Below are 14728 nucleotides of genomic sequence, written 5' to 3'. Positions count from 1 at the left end.
ATTATGATGTTAGAGGTATTGATGGTATTACTAATGTAATTCAATTTATATCTTTTAATCAAATAAGTGTAGTTGGTTTATTGAGATTTTAACTGGCTTGTTCCTTAAAATATTTGACCATGAATACTCTGCTTACCAAAACCTTTAAGCAAAAACTGTTGTCAACATACGTCTTCATCTGATTTATATTTGTATGAGTCTGAACCCATACATTTCTCGACTGCAAGCACCTGGAAGCCTCAAAATTTGCTTGCAACTTCTAGTTATTATTTTTCCGCAGTTTTTTTTCAAAAGCCTATAAAAACCAAACTGCTTGACGAAAACTCATGAAACTTCACACAGTGATGGATGGCTATGCAGTGCTATGCCATATGCAATATGGAGGCCATATGTTACATGGTCTGGTGACCATAGTGGCTTAAGTGACACATTTTGGAAAATATACAAAAATCTTCTCCGAAACCGCAGACGGGACAGATGTGAAACTTGGCGAGTGAAGTTATGTTATGGCCGATATTCAGATTTGTTCAAGACAAGTTGATAAGTACATGGTTTGGCAGCCATATTGGATTGGCCATGTATCTTCAAAGATCTTCTCCGAAATGGTTGGTCCGATTTGATACGAAATTTTCTACACGTGACCTTGGCTAGCTCCTCTATCAGATTTGTTCAAGGCAAGTTGATTGAAGAAACAAGATGGCCACCATGAGCCAATCAAATCTCAGAGATGGTCAAGTTGCAAATAAATGCATATGGTGCAGTATGGAACTATGTTAGAATGTATTGGACTGATGTTACTTTACAGGATTCATCACATAAGCAATGTGGTGGTCACTGGTCATTAATAATAATAATAATAATAATAATATTATTATACTTATTTTTTTCTTATCTTCTACCAGATCATTCATTTCTAATACATTTTAGGACAGCCCTATGACTCTTAATATGTCACCACAAAGTGGATAGAGATCACAACAATATTAATATGAATACTACGTGCACTCCGCAGTTGGCGCCCCTTTCTCAGATTCTGTTGACTCTTCCGGAGAAGCAGGCTCCGCCGTCGTGACTTGCTTGCTGTCCAATGGCATCAGTCAAATATATTTTACAATGTACCCTCCTTTTCTGTAATCTTCTGAAAATGCTGCAGCAGCTGCTTTTTTTCAGCACATCCAAATCTCACAGCCACTGCTTTATTTTTTTAGCAGTTGCACTTCAGGGCCACTGTATATTTAATTGAACAGTGGTACAAGAGCAATGGTGTTGCTGAATCTGTAGTGGTGGGTTATTGCTTTCAAATGTAAGTAATTTCAAACTGAGATCACGAGTGCATTACTTCCTGTTTATATAATGTTAATGATGCAACACGGGGGGGCATAACATCGTGCTCTTCTCTCTGTGAAATTGTAACTTATGGTGACATGTTATATACTGAAATGTGCAGAATCGCTGGGTCTATTCAATAGAGTTGAAAGGGTGAACATAAGACGTGTACTGTGTGAGCTACACCCGAAAAAACGGACATACTCGGTCTTTGGCATGTACATTGTAACAACAAAAGACTCCTTCACTATCAGTCACTTGCAACACTATTAGAATGTAAAGTATTAGTTTAAACACCGACATTTCTGCATGCAGATACAAATACTGTCAACTGAGATTTGTTTATAGTGAGGGATTGTTTAAGCTGTAGAGAAACCGAAAGTGAAACTAAAAATATAATATGATTAACAACACACGAATACATGTTATTAAAATAATATATTAAGATGAACAGTGGTAAAACGGCAATGAAACTGCTCAATCTGTAGTGGTGGGTTGTTGCTTTCAATTGAAATTAATTTCAAGCTGAGATCACAATGAGTGTATGACTTCCTGTTTATATAATGTTAACGATGCAACACAGGGGGGCAGGACTTTGTCCTCTTCTCTCCCTGAAATCGTACCTTATGGTGACATTTAATATACTGAACCGTGCAGAAACGCTGGCTCTATACAATATAGTTGAAAGGGTGAACATAAGACCTGTATTCTGAAAGCTACACTCGAAAAAACTGACCTACTAATTGAGGCGCTTAATATTAATAATTGGAGATATTTGCCCCTTAATGAAAAACATTGCTTTTACAAGCTGGAATTATATATGATGTGCACATCAAATCAATGTGACAACAAAATGAAACGAAGTAAGCAACTAAATGAGGTTTGGAAGGTAACTGCGAATTGAAAAGCTACAGCAGTTCTAAGCTACACAAGTTTTTAGATTGATGTACACAAACGAAGTGTTTACTCCTTTATTATGATACGAGATGGTTGCCTTGAGCCAATAAAATTTCAGCAATGGTTAAATTGCATAAGGGGTTATAAACAGTTGGTTTGAACTACATTAGAATGTGTTGGACTCGGTGGTACTATGTAGATGTGTACTTGGCCCCCTGCATTGCTGCTTGCAGCTATATTTTCACTTTGTTTTTGATCTCATGCAGCCAATGCTAGTAGAATGCACAGATGTAATCTTGGATTCCTGTCATGGTTGGTGAAAGACGTACACTTAGTGTAGTGTGGATTTTTTTATTTTCCCTTTCATGCTCAACATAGTATATTGAGAGGATGATTTAATGGTTTGCTAATAGCCTATAGCTCATAGTCAATTAAGAAATTTGGCACTTCTTTGGTTCCGTAGTTAAGTTGAGTGTAGATACTATGTGTAAGAAAAATGTCTTCTCTCGTTAGTAAAGCTCAATGTTAAAAACATCTGACAGTGTTCGTCTGAGTTAAAACATAACTGTAAAGTTGGCGACGAGGATAAACATTTATTGAATAATGTTTGAATGACAGAGAAGAAAACTTGACTTAAAAACTACAAGACAGAAAGGGAGACGGTCAAACCTATTGGTGAACGACAGCAAGGCAGATAAGTAAAACGAGAACCAGACACTGAATCATGGTCAGCATATGTTGAACATATGGAGCAATTCTTTATTGCAAATAGCGTTATAGCTGCATTGTCGCTAACACAACAGACCACTTTTCCATCTACTTGCCACTCTCAACAGTTCCTCTGCCAAGTTGTCTGAGGTGTGTCTGTCGCTGAACTCAAAGCAGTCCAGAAGACAGCTAGACATCGAAAAATCTTCAATAAAGTGACATGTAACCGACATGGTAAGGCAAAATGTAGTAGCTTTTTGGACTCTTTCCCACACTGAAGCCTGTGTGCTCTCGTACAGTTGTGGAATAAGTGATTTTGAAAGGGTTTTCCTGCTTGGAATTATGTACATTGGATTTAGACTATTGCTATAATTTCTAAAACCTCTGTCCTCTACAATCGAAAATGACTGGAAATCAGTGGCAATCATTTTAGCCAATGCAATATCAATTTGGTCTTGTTTTGCTACAGACCGAGACAGAGAGTGGGGTTGCGGAGTAGGCCTGCTTGACTGAGTGGATACATCTCAATGTGTGGAGGTGCTGGCTCCACCACTATCACTAGCAAGCCCGCTAGTTTCTCGAAGCTCCGCTACAGCTAGCTTCACAGTTGGGTGCACAGTTCACATGATGGTGTAGATTGTGTGTAGAACCGGCTTTATATGAGATTTTGTTTTTGCAAATTCTACACTGTGCTCTAACATTGTCTAAATTATTAACATGCATCCAACTCGGATCGCACAGGATGTTGGGCCGTCATCGGCATATGGTTGGCATGGTTGGACAGTAGTTGTGGTCGTGGAGTGACGTATAGCCGATATCGGCATATGGTTTGTTTGGTCGGGGGGGTGGTGGATGACCAACGTCGGCATATGGTTGGCATGGTCGGACTGCAGTTACAGTCGGCGAGATGGATCATGTCCGACTAAATGCTGACAGATACGATATCAGTGCAACTTGTTTTAATGCATTGACCTAAATAACTTTAAAATATAATGCGTATGAATTATCAATTTTTTTTGTATTTGTATGGTGCCCTTTGCAGGGTAGCCACAGAGCGCTTTACAGACTGGTAAACATACAACAAACGTACAGCAAAATAAAATGCATAAATAAAATATAGACCTGTAAACATTTTACATGATCTAGAATAAAATGCGTGAACATTTAAGTAAATAAGCCATTTAGGCACGGAGGAGAGAAAAACAAAAAACTCCTATGGATGGCATGTAGGAGAAAATGAATCCCTGGGGTTCCACAGCTTAGGGCCTAGGCCTAATGGTTGCCTCCCCTCCAGGCAGTATAGTTATTACAGCAGCAAGGAGATCAGAAAGTTCTTTATCGGTGCTGCTGGCTGTGCTCCTCCCTCTGGAGGAGGCCTCTCGCTGGCCATCGGGGGTGGGGGGGGGTTGGACCATCAACAGGCTTTGGGTTGCGATGGCTCATCAGACCTTGGGTGTGGATGCCCCGTTGACCCTCCGTGGTGAGGTGCCTCTGGGGTGGGTTGTGCCTTCAGACTTTTCAGACTTGCATGGTGGGGGATGAGGTGCCTCGTTGGACCCTCGGAGGGGGCTGTTGCTGGAAGACAAGAAGGCAGTAGTGCTCAGATACTGTTCATGCAGTGTAGGACATTTCCAAAGACAGTTGTGCATTGCATTTCCATGGCACACCGGCAGCACGATGGGCTAGAAAAACAGACTAAACAGATTAGTCTTCAGCCGTGATTTAAAGGCTAAGACAGAGGGGGGCATCTCTTACATTGGCAGGAAGATCGTTCCACAGCTTCGGGGCCCTATTACTGAATGCTCTACCACCTGCGGTTTTCTTGTGTATTTTAGGGAGCGCTAAGTAACCAGCTTCCTGTGATCTCAATGGCCGACCTGGAGTGTATTCGTTAAGGAGATCTTTTAGGTAGATAGGTGCCAGTCCCTTTAGTGCTTTAAATGTTAATAAGAGCACTGTAAAGTCTATCCTGTAGTGCATGGGCAGCCAGTGAAGAGAAGCCAATACTGGAGTGATGTGTTCATGTTTTTTTTTTTTTTTTTTTTGGGATTCTTGCAGCAGCATTTTGGACTAACTGAAGTGCAGAAATAGCTCTGTTTGTGCTGCCTGACAGAATGGCATTACAGTAATCCAATCTAGATGTAACAAATGTGTGTATCAATTTCTCCGTGTCCTGTAACGAGAGGAATTGTCTTAGTCTAGCAATGTTTCTAAGCTGGAGGAAGGAAGATCTCGACACATTCTGAATGTGTGATTCAAAGGATAGATTATGATCACAGATGACACCCAGGTTTTGTGCTATCTCCTTAGGGGAGAAATTAAAGTTATCATTGCTCAGTTTTGTTAGTGCATGATGAACAGTTCGATTTTTGTCTCCTAAAATTGACTTCTGTTTTGTCAGAATTAAGCATAAGAATTTTTTGTCATTCATGTTTTAATCTTAGACAGACAGCAGATCTATGGTATTGTTAGGATTTACTGACAGATATAATTGTGTGTCGTCTGCATAACTGTGTTAATATTATGTCGTCAAATGATATCACCTAAAGGGAGCATGTACAATGAAAAAAGTATAGGTCTTAGGACTGAGCCCTGTGGGACTCTGTACTTAACCTCGGTTAAATTTGAGTGGTTCTCGTTAATCTGTACATATTGGAGTCTGTTTGACAGATATGATTTAAACCATGACAGCACATTGCGAGATCGGCCTATATGGTTTTCTAAGCGGTGTATCAAGATTTTTTGGCGATTTGTGTGAAAAGCCGCACTTAAGTCTAATAAAATAATAACACTGGCGTGCCCTACGTCAGAGGACTGAAACACATCATTCAATACTTATAACAGGGCCGTTTCTGTACTATGGCCGGAACGGAAAACGAGTCCAAGGTAGGTAGGGGCTGTGAAGGACTGCATGTGTCGGCTATAGTATCTGTGTTTCCTGTTCTATCTGTTTTCTAATGCCCTTAACTTTGCTATTGAAATGATCAATGAAGTCGCTACAGGTGAAATTGGGGGGGGGATAACCTCTGAATTCTTTACCTGCTGGTTAGTAAGTGTCGCTATTCAAAAGAAAATGTGGGTTATTCTTATGCGTCTCTTAAATTGGAGTATTGGGCAGACCTAGCAGAGGACAGGGCCTTCTTGTATCTTATTTACTGTCATTCCATGAAGACCTCTAGTTTTGTTTCTCTCCATCTACAGCATTCTGTTTTAAGTGAGCGAGTGTGTTCGTCAAACCATGGTGAGTGTTTTGTTGGTTTAATTTGTCATGTGCTTAATGCCCATTACTGCATCTAAAGCAGTGCTTAGTGTATTGTTGAAATTATTTAATAATTCATCTGCAGATCCTGTTTTGATAAAGCTAGCATTTGGCAACAGTGTAGTGAATTTATGAATAGCAGTGCGATTTAGGCAGCGAGTTTCTATGTTCCTTTCCACTGTGTCTAATTATACTCCAGGCAGCTCAGATGTAATAAGGCAGTGGTCGGAAATCGTATGGTTTTGGGGTGATATTATTAGGTTGTGAATCTGTAATAACTAGATCTAGTGTGTGATTGTGATGATGTGTGGGTCCAGACACATGCTGAGTGAAGCCTACAGACTCCAATAGGGACAAGAAACTAACAGTGAGGGGGTCGTCTTTAATGTCAATATGTATGTTAAAGTCCCCCAAAATAATGAGTTTATCATAATGTATGGCTAAGTTAGATCAGAGATTGCTAAATTCGGTCATAAAAAAGGAATAGGGGCCTGGTGGCCTATAAATAGCTATAAGCTGAAGAGGTGCATTAAGCCTAAGTTCTACCTGGTGAATTTCAAAAGATGTGAAGCTGTCTAATGGCTTAGTAGACAGGCACAGGTCTGTGCGGTAGATGGTGGCCAGTGCCCCCCCGTGGCCTGTTGCACGGGCCTTCTGGCAGTAAGAGTAGTCATTAGGGGAGGCTTCTACTAATGGAATAATGTCGTCTGGTCTTAACCAGGTCTCAGTCAAGGTGAGCACATCTATGCGTGTGTCAGTTATGGTGCAATTTATTAAGGCTGCTTTGCTAGGTAGTGAGTGGATGTTTAAGACTGCAAGCTTATACATGGGAGAAGTAATGTGAGCAGGTAATTTCTGTCTTGTAGTTTTAACTTTTATTAGATTGTTGTAACGAGCCCCGAGAGGAAGGAATACATCCAAGCCTATGACAAATGACTGTTTTAATAGGATAACTATTCATTTTGTTTGTATAAGATTTAATCTCAGGACTATGTACTTTATTGGATGCCCCCAGGCAGGGATCTATGATCGGGGTCAGGCTATGCTGGGAGTTACAGGCAGACTGCAGTGTGGGACTGCGAGCCTGCAGCCTGACCGGTGCTCTGAGGAGTTACGTTTTTAAACAACTCGCTATATTATCAGATCACATTAGCGCTCCTCTCCAGCTCGGATGGAGCCCATCTCTTCTGTATAAGCCAGGCCTTTCCCAAAAACAATCCCAATTGTTCACAAAAACTAAATTTATTTGATGTACACCAGCTTGTCAACCAGCTCTTTAGAGAGGACAGCCTGCTGAAGGCCTTATCCCCTCTGTGTAATGTTGGTAGCGGGCCAGAGACAATTATATTCTGACATCGTTTTTTCGCTGTTTTGCATAGCGATGTAAAATTTTACAAAAATCTCTGATTTGTCCATGTCTAATATCGTTTGTGCCAGTGTGAATAACCAGAGTAGAAACTTCGCCGCCTGGCAATTTGTCCAATTTAGCTTCGATGTCCGAGACTATGGCTCCCGGGAGGCATTTTACTTCTACTGCTGGTGACGCAATCTTTATATTTCTGACTATGGAGTCTCCAATAATGAGCACGTTCTCTGCAGACGTGCTGCCGAGGGGTTCAAATATGTCTGTGGCCCGAATGGGAGACTGTTGCGCTGGAGCTCTAGCTCTTGATTTCGTGTTTCTAGAGCCTCTCTTTACCGAGACCCAGCGATCCTGCCGCCAGTGTGGGCCTCTCGCTGACTACAGAGGACGAATCTGTGTTTCTACAGACCGAGTCAAGCCAATTTTCGGCCTGTTTTATATTTCTAAGAGTATCTACTAATAATCATAGTAAATATATTTGACACTGAATAATAATCACAGTAGATGTTTGATTCTGTCAGAATGTGCAGCTTCAGTACTGAAAGCGCTCGAGCGCTCTTCCTCGAGCCCACAGGCGCCTCCTTGGGTGATGTCAGAGCGAAGAGCCGCTGGAAGGTAAGTTCACTTCCATGACTACTATTAAAATATTTAAATTTACTGAAAAGTAGAATATGTAATTGTCTGAAGTACCGGATTGTATGTATGACACAATTAACTGTGGTTGTTTTCAAAATAACATTTTTAAAAATATCAATGATAGGCTTCTAATTTTCTGTGTCGCGGAATGGTTTAGAACATAAGAACATCAGAAAGTTTACAAACGAGAGGAGGCCATTCAACCCATCATGCTCGTTTGGTGTCCATTAATAACTAAGTGTTCCAAGGATCCTATGCAGTCTATTTTTTAATGTTCCCAAATTTTCAGCATCTAGCACATTGCTGGGGAGTTTGTTCCAGATTGTGACTACTCTGTGTAAAGAAGTGTCTCCTGTTTTCCATTTTGAATGCCTTGTAGCCATTTCCATTTGTGTCCCCAGGTGCATATGTCCCTGCTGATCTGGAAAACCTCCTCTGGTTTGATGTGGTCGATGCCCTCAATGATATTGAAGACTTGGATCAAGTCACCACGTAGTCTCCTCTGTTCCAGGGTGAAAAGGTTCCGTTCCCTCAGTCTCTCCGAGTAGGACATTCCCTTCAGACCTGGAATAAGTCTGGTTGCTAGACCAGCAATATCCTTTTTGAAGTGTGATGCCCAGAACTGTACACAGTATTCCAGATGAGGTCGAACTAGCCCATTGTACAGTCTTAACATTACTTCCCTAGTTTTAAATTCTACACTTTTGACAATATACCCTAGCACTTTGTTTGCCTTTTTTTATTGCTTTCCTACATTGTTTGGATTGGGAAAGTAAGGAGTCCACATGGACTCCTAGGTCTTTCTCAACTTCTTGTAATTCTGTACCTCCCATAGTGTAATTATAGTGGACATTTTTGTGACTTGCATGTAATACCTTGCACTTATCCGCATTGAATTTCATCTGCCAAGTGTCAGCCCACAACTGAATATTATCTAAGTCCCTTTGAATACCCTGTGCTGCCGAGGTTGTATCTGCTGAGCCACCTATTTTAGTATCATCTGCAAATTTTGCTAACTATCCCATAGTCCAGATCATTAATATATATTACAAAACGCACAGGCCCTAGTACTGATCCCTGTGGAACTCCACTAACAACCTCACTACAGTAAGAAGCAACTCCTCTAATCCACACTCTGTTTCCTATACATCAACCAGTTAATAATCCATCTACTTGCATTACTCTGATTGCTTACAGCTTCCAATTTGAGGATCAGTCTTTGTTGTGGAACCTTATCAATCGCTTTTTGATAATCTAAGTATATCATATGCCTTCATGTGATTAAAGCTGCAGTTACATGTTCAAAGAACTCTAATAGATTAGTAAGACATGATCTACCTCGTCTAAACCCATGTTGACTATCACCAGTCATATGGTTTTATTGAGATTCTCCTGTTTTCTGTCTTGAATAATTTATTCCAACATTTTACATGTTTATGCAGGTGAGACTGATTGGTCTGTAATTTCGTGGCTCAGTTTTGTCCCCTTTCTTGTGGATTGGGATAGCACTTCAGTTTTCCAGTCAGTTGGCACATCCCCTGTTCTAAGTGTCATTTGGAATATTTGAGTTATCGGCTTATAAATTTCCCTAATTTCTTTAAATTCTGTTGGAAATGTATAATCTGGCCCAGGTGATTTGTTTGTTTTTAATGAATTCCTCATATCTCTTGGCATTTGACTGGACTGATTGTTCACCTGTGGCTATGTTATCTTTTTTGTGTAAAAACACAGGTTAATGTAATATGTGGTACTGGGTTAATGTAGTATTAGATAATAAGAATTAAATTACTTAATTACACATGAAAGAATAATCATGTCTTCCACCCCTTTGCTATTATAACTCATTCCCATGAAAACACAGTAAAGGGGGAAAGAATATCTCATTATAATGGCAGTGGTAATTTGAAGATCTTGTCCACCCTTCACTTACCATGTTCAAATTAAAGATTTTCTGTAATTAATGTAAGTATTAGAGCAATACATTGATTTACTTGATTTTAAAAGATAATAAGAGGTCAGTTACAGTTGTGGGTACTGTAGTACTAAGCAAACCCATATGTGCATTGTCAATAAAATACATCTTAGAGGAATGTTTTGTGTATACTATGTTGGTATGTACCAGAGAAAAACGTGCGCAAAACGGAACACCCAGTGGCCCTTGGGGTGAACCTGAGTAGAGGATTATTCCAAGTATTTTTTGGACAATTTCGAATTTTTATGCATACTTGTCATCTGAAGATATGACAATACTAGAGTACTTCATTGCAGTATTGGAAAATCTGCAGAAAACAATTAAAGTATAACCACACACAAAAGTGAAGATCAGTTCTCACGGTTAGGTTGTTGGTTTTGAGGTTCTTGTTCCTATTTCGTGGCATTTTATTTATTAGAATTATTAGGTATAAGTCATGAGAGTTGGAATAAAAACCACAATGGAAAATCAAGCAGAATACTTGAAATGAAAACTACTTTACACTACCTAAATCTTTAATGCCTACAACGGTATCGCACAATCTCTGGATTTATCTCAACTCAAGAAAAAGCCTGTATCAGCCTATATTGGTTCACTGCTAGATGAAGTAGTAATTCAAAGCTCCTTAACAGCACATACTTTGATTTCATAGCAGAATTAAAAAAAACATTTGAAGTGCATCAATATGTATTGTTGTGAGGAATTCGGAATAATCCAGGTCTGTGACCCGATTGCTAAGAACTTGGGAAGTCTTCAATTACTTTTAGTTTGTTTTCAAATCACTGCACTGATTAGGACTCAACCTCAGTAAGGAGGAAGCACTTCAAGAGTACAGCAAGAAGACATGTAAATCACTAACAGTGATCTTAAAAAATGCGAAACAACTGATGCAGATTTGAATTGTCTTCCTGACAAATGTACAATTCCGCCCTGTGTGCCTCTTGCACTTCACCATCAGAAAGGATGCTATTGTGATTTTTCTTTTCCCATCCTCACAACTAGGGACCCAGCAAATGCTGTAAAGCAGGGGTTCCCAATGCGGTCCTGGAGGCCCCCTGCCCTGCTGGTTTTTGTTCCAGATGAGTAAAGTGAGTACAAGTTTTATTGATGCACTACCAATAACTGATGCAGGGCACAAAGTTTGTTCAGTATAAAACGCAACCCACAGTCAATTGCACACCGGAATATACGGAACTTTACTACTGCATCCTAATCTCCCAAACTCTTTCGATCTCTTCCCACAGTTGGCACCATGCACAGACCTTTCAGGTGAGTGCAAACCACTGTTGTTTATACGAAACCTTCGCCTTTCTTAATTATACCTGTAAAGAAAAAAGTATTGGAGTCCCAGAAATAGGAGATCATCAAGGTAAGTCCGGTGCAAACAGAGCAAAGGTAAGCGACAATGATGAGAGAAGTCTGTGCAAGAATACAACAAGGAAGGTCCAATAATATCCGCCTTTCTATCCTCAGAAGTGGCTGCTACAGCAAACCCGTTGCCGAAATGGACAGCGTCTCTAGCAGAGGGAAAGGCAGTCAATAACCCCCAATTCCAACAAATAGGAACAATCATTCTTTCAATAAAGCCGCTCTTCACAACCGCGTTCACGCTTTGTTTTATTTAATCCTGTAATACATGTATAACCCCGATATCTAGTACCAGCCTTTCCAGAGCCTCTCGCCGTCTGTTCACTCTGCCGATTGTTTCTGTATTGGGTCCTCCAGTCCCATCCAATTTCTCTTCCACAATTTATAATCCACAGGATAAGTAACTGTTCGCCCCAGAGAGGGCTTTGGTCTTTTTGACATAGTTTGAAGTAGGCTACTGATCCTAATTTATCATGTTTCGTGTTCAGTGTCACTCACTACTTCAGATAACTGATCTTGCCCATCCCCCACAATCAGGTAAGTCTAACTATGAGAGCAGTGGGGGGGGGTGTCGATTGATGTGCCGGGCCAGGGTGACACTGCGGACAACGCAAAATATGGCCTAATAAGCTATGTAGTTATGTTGTGGGGGCTTTAGTTTTTTTTGTAATATTTCAAATTAATAGTATTAATAAGAAAAAAAAATCTTCACTCATTTGGACACCCCTATAGATGAACGGCACCCCTAGCATTTACCTATTGTGCACTCTGTGCCGACTCGGGATCCAGCAAAAGAGCCCCAGACCATCACCTCCTCCATGATTTGACAGTGGGTGTCACACAGAGCTTACAAAAAACCCTGTGTGGTATTATTCACTCTTAGGTTTCATAACTGACTTAAATGGATGTATTTATTCTGAATCACAGACTCACAACTGTATATTTAATTAAATTGTAAGTTATTCTGTTTTTTTAAAGCATGCCCCTTGCATGCACAGCTGACTTTGTCCTGGACACTCAACAGCATTATCTTCTTTCTTTTCTTCATATAGCTGTGTGCTTGTATGTAAGGCACAGTTTGACTGGATCAACTATTGTTAGGAAGGATTAGTAAATCCTGTCTTGCTTTTAAATGAGTAAAGCCTCTCTTTTGAAAATCTGTATATGAAAAGGAGCCCAAGTCTGAGAATCGATGGTTAGCTGTATTAATTTACTGGTGTAGATTAACAGATGTTTGTTACAAGATTTGGGGTATGCTTAAAGATCAATTTATGCATCTTTGATGTATGTATTTATTTACTATTTAATGCATCCATTCATACCCTTTAACTTTGTCATATTGTATATGAATCTGAATTGAATATTCCTTATGCAGTTAAAAAAGGAAGCACAATGGTTATAAACTAGCTCAAAGATTTGCAGAAACCAATGTTGTGTACAGTAAAGTGGATCAAGTGATTATAGCTGAATGAGAGTTGGTGCCCCCTACTGTTTACTTTAAATACAGCATGCCAATGAAGAAGTCTTTTCTAGTTATTTTATTTAAACCATTTGTATATTAGTAACTTGTAAGACCCACTTAAACAAATCAACCAAGCATTTTTATGCATTAATTTAACACTATGAGGCAATAATTGAAGGTATAAAAAACCATGAATAAGAAAAATGATATTCTCTCCCCATATTGTGTCATTATTTATAAGAGTGGGTGGGGTTTGCACATCTAACCACATGAAAATAAGTGTCAGTTATTCGTAATTTGCTATAGAAGAGAATTCTTGAAATGCAATCTGTGAAGGATTACTTTTATGACATCCTTGCTTTGTCATGTGCAGCTGCTGATTGATGTTGGCTCAGGAAAGCATATCTAATAAAGACAAATTATGCCATGCTCCATGCTTTAGAAGGTTTATCACCAGTAAATCAGTAGATTTGGTAAAAAGGACATGTATAACAATTACCTTCTATTAATATAGTATTATGTACTATAATTATTGTAGTGCATGCAGCGGAAACATTGTTATGCATAATACAGTACTGAAAAAAATTTGTTTTAATGCTTAGGAAAACTAATGCTGTATAGAGAAGTCAGATAATTTTGGTCTATTGAGCATTACTACAATAGTGATTATTGAAATTGATCAAAGGCCATGCTAAAATGTATGCAGGGCTGCATACAAGCATACAATAACACATAAGTAGTGGTCACATGTGAAAAACATTGTTCCCTACAATAAAAAAGGCCTTCTGCAATTTTGTCTTTTTTTATTTTTTTGGTCAAATTCATGTAAATTCAGTACACAAAATTAATTACTAAAGGACACATGTAGGGATTTATTCCAAGTTCAGAGGCATTGAGAGAGTTACAAAGTATGCATGGAAAATGAAATCAGACATGTTACTTTTCTCTCCCTTGTGTTTGACTCATGATGTAACTTCCAAATATGGATACTTGTATTTTTCAGTTGTGATCATTTTTGCTATGCCCTTGAGATCCACATTAAACAGGCCTGGCTTGTACAAGTGCCTTTCTGCGTACTGAATTTTATTATCGCAGGTCATTTCAAAATACATTGTCAGTATATTTAATCCCTTATAAATAGACATTCATAAGCACTGGGTATTTGCATTTTTGTTTTTGTCTTTTGTTTTCCTTATGTATTGTTTATATGCAGAACAAGACAAAGTACTTGATTACTTCTGAGTTGTTGTTGCAACATTTAATGGCTGTAATCTCCAGAACTGTGTGGATAACTACATAAATAAATGCTTATTTTCAAATGGAAAGCCTGTATTTATTTAATTACATTTTAAAATTGTATTTAGAATAATCAAATTACATTAAAATATTTTCCTTTTCATTGCACTGTACTAAGTTAGCTAATTTAGGTATATAAGCAGTGTCTTCGCAACTGACAATAAATTCAAAACCAATGTTGTTTTCAATAACATTTTTCCCAGATAAAGTGATTCCTGCCACAGGCATATGGATGAGAACTTTATCAGTTCAAAATCTAAGTGTCACATGTTCTTATGTGACTTGTTGTTGGCTGACATCCAATAAACAATTCAAACTGTGTGTGCACATATCTTTCTACCTTTTATATTGTATACAGTTTATATATGTTTTAGATTACACAATCCAATTAGACAAAAGTTGACTATATTATTATGAAAGGGGGTCCTTAATTTTCTGCAC

At 39.0% G+C, this 14728-nt stretch overlaps 1 long non-coding RNA gene and 2 pseudogenes across 1 annotated transcript; 1 reads left to right on the top strand and 2 right to left on the bottom strand.

The window, feature by feature from the left end:
- Window positions 1-4581: 4581 nt before the first annotated feature.
- LOC136748705 (uncharacterized) lies at window positions 4582-5799 on the bottom strand (annotated as a pseudogene).
- Window positions 5800-6394: 595 nt separating this feature from the next.
- LOC136748839 (uncharacterized) lies at window positions 6395-7088 on the bottom strand (annotated as a pseudogene).
- A 251-nt stretch (window positions 7089-7339) lies between these two features.
- On the top strand, window positions 7340-14303 carry LOC136748706 (uncharacterized). The gene is made up of 4 exons (XR_010816609.1): window positions 7340-8168; window positions 8591-11249; window positions 11406-11430; window positions 11635-14303. It is a non-coding gene; the product is annotated as an uncharacterized LOC136748706 (long non-coding RNA).
- Window positions 14304-14728: the final 425 nt, after the last annotated feature.

This window comes from Amia ocellicauda, chromosome 4 (assembly GCF_036373705.1).
Source record: "Amia ocellicauda isolate fAmiCal2 chromosome 4, fAmiCal2.hap1, whole genome shotgun sequence".
NCBI lineage: Eukaryota > Metazoa > Chordata > Actinopteri > Amiiformes > Amiidae > Amia > Amia ocellicauda.
This window is presented reverse-complemented; position numbering and strand designations above follow the sequence as displayed.